Below are 2,961 nucleotides of genomic sequence, written 5' to 3' on the forward strand. Positions count from 1 at the left end.
CGATAATAACACTAAGGTTTAATAACACTTAAAGATACTCACATTTTGGATTTATAATGCTGAAAGACATTATTCTTTATTCTTTGGCACCAAGAAACACAATTTTCCAAGGTATTCGCTCGATTCTTAACTATCTACCTGCGATGTGTGTTAAAATGTATCAACTTGCAATATCTCCACTCTACATGAATTTCTGGCTATGCAACCTTGACGTATATTCGAATTAGATGTCACTAGCATTGCAGCTCTTGCTGCTGGCAGATGTGTTTCATTGTGGCTGAGTTATTGCTTATCAAAATTACAGAGTGGGTCATCTTGACCCTACATTGCAAATTGAAAAAAAAATTGCTAAAATATTATTTATTTTTGCAGTAAATAAAAGATTTGACATATCAATAAATTCTCAGAAATGTACAGAAATGAATTATAATTCATATTCCTCCATTTGCGCACAGGAATTGAAATAATGACATCTTCGTTATTATATTTGTATTTTTTTCATCTTTTTCTTTTTTTTTTAATTTGTTTTTTTCCCTCAAATTTGGCACCCCATTTAACTTGACACCCTAGGCGACCGACTAGTTCGCCTATATGGACGGGTTGCCCCAACCAGGAGGAAAGAAACTGTGCCTTAGAAGCAGCTGACTCTCATTACAGAGTAGCTGGGAGAGAAATAGCTGGCAAGCCTTTGCCACCCACACAGATTTACCAAAAAGACAGCTTTGTTTTGTGTGTGGTATAATCTGGAAGACAGCTACTAAGCAAGCCTACCAGATTAGATAAGATAGGAGGGAGACCTCCTAGACTGAGGCTCCTGCTGGGGTTTAGATGTCCAGCTGCTCGGCTGTATCAAGACAAAGGTTGCAATTCCTAGTCATTCATGATGACAATGGATAATCATGGGCTAGAGAAAAGCCAGACAATGACTCCATAGCCCAAACCCTGCAACACAGCTCAGAAGCAAGGCACTTTCCTGAATGTGGAGAGTATCTGTGAAGTTCAAATACATTATCTATATCAATAACTGGCTCTGTGGATGAGGGGAAAGCAGTGGACGTGTTATTCCTTGACTTTATCAAAGCTTTTGATACGGTTTCCCACAGTATTCTTGCCAGCAAGTTAAAGAAGTACGGGCTGGATGAATGGATTATAAGGTGGATAGAAAGCTGGCTAGATCGTCGGGCTCAACGGGTAGTGGCTCCATGTCTAGTTGGCAGCCGGTATCAAGCGGAGTGCCCCAAGGGTCAGTCCTGGGGCCGGTTTTGTTCAATATCTTCATTAATGATCTAGACGATGGTGTGCACTGCACCCTCAGCAAGTTTGCAGATGACACTAAATTGGGAGGAGTGGTAGATACGCTGGAGGGTCGGAATAGGATACAGAAGGACCTAGACAAATTAGAGGATTAGGTCAAAAGAAATCTGAGAGGTTCAACAAGGACAAGTGCAGAGTCCTCCACTAGGGGTTACAGTGGACAAGAAGCTGGATATGAGTCAACAGTGTGTCCTTTTTACCAAGAAGGATAATGGCATTTGGGGCTATATAAGTAGGAGCACTGCCAGCAGATCAAGGGACGTGATCATTCCCCTCTATTTGACATTGGTGAGGCCTCATCTGGAGTACTATGTCCAGTTTTGGGCCCTACACTACAAGAAGGATGTGGAAAAATTGGAAAGAGTCCAGCGGAGGGCAACAAAAATGATTAGGGGGCTGGAGCACATGACTTATGAGGAGACGCTGATGGAACTGGGATTTTTTAGTCTGCCAAAGAGAAGAAAGAGGGGGGATTTGATAGCTGCTGTCAACTACCTGAAAGGGGGTTCCAAAGAGGATGGATCTAGACTGTTCTCAGTGGTACGAGATGACAGAACAAGGAGTAATGGTCTCAAGTTGCAGTGGGGGAGGTTTAGGTTGGATATTAGGAAAAACGTTTTTACTAGGAGGGTGGTGAAGCATTGGAATAGGTTACCTAGGGAGGTAGTGGAATCTCCTTTGTTAGAGGTTTTTAAGGTCAGGCTTGACAAAGCACTGGCTAGGATGATTTAGTTGGGATTGGTCCTGCTTTGAGCAGGGGGTTGGACTAGATGACTTCCTGAGGTCCCTTCCAACCCTGATATTCTATGATTCTATGATGAGGGAGGGAGAGAAATGAATCCAAGTCTCCCACATCCTACAAAAGTATCCAAACCCCTTGTCTAAAGGTTTCTAGGAAGCTCTTTCCCCCACCCCCTCTCATGAATCCAGCCTTTGTTTTAATAAAAATGCCCAAAACTAGAATGAAAAACTTCAGCTCAAAACATTGTGTTTTAACCCAACTTAAAATTTGTTGGCTGTTCAATATGCTGAATAATTTCATTAATGGTTCAATCCAAAACAAAATGTTTTTTAAAAAGAACAGGAGTACTTGTGGCACCTTAGAGACTAACAAATTTATTTCAGCATAAGCTGAAGAAGTGAGCTGTAGCTCATGAAAGCTTATGCTGAAATAAATTTGTTAGTCTCCAAGGTGCCACAAGTACTCCTGTTCTTTTTGTGGATACAGACTAACAGGGCTGCTACTTAGAAACCTGTCAAAATGTTTTTTGTTATTTTTTTTTAAATTGCCAGCAAACTTACAAATCCATTATTCATGCAGCTCTAAGTATGATACAGGCTTTAATTACATGATCAACATGCTTGTTTTTCCACAGGACCTGGGTATCTCAACAGATTTTGACCCTGCGTGCTAAATTGTTAGAATTATTTGTGCTGGCAACCAAACTTCCCATTTTGTGCACAGGCCAGGCAGATACAGAATCCCTACCTTGTTCTCCAGTACCTGCTCTATTAAGGGAGGGAGGTTACACTCGACACTACCTCCATTTTTATTGTATCCTAAGGAAAGAAGTTCATGTGGTGAGGATTGCTGTGTGAACAAAGTGCCAGAAACAGAAATTGAACAACAAGAAAAACCCCTTCTAG

This window comes from Malaclemys terrapin, chromosome 5 (assembly GCF_027887155.1).
Source record: "Malaclemys terrapin pileata isolate rMalTer1 chromosome 5, rMalTer1.hap1, whole genome shotgun sequence".
Lineage (NCBI taxonomy): Eukaryota > Metazoa > Chordata > Testudines > Emydidae > Malaclemys > Malaclemys terrapin.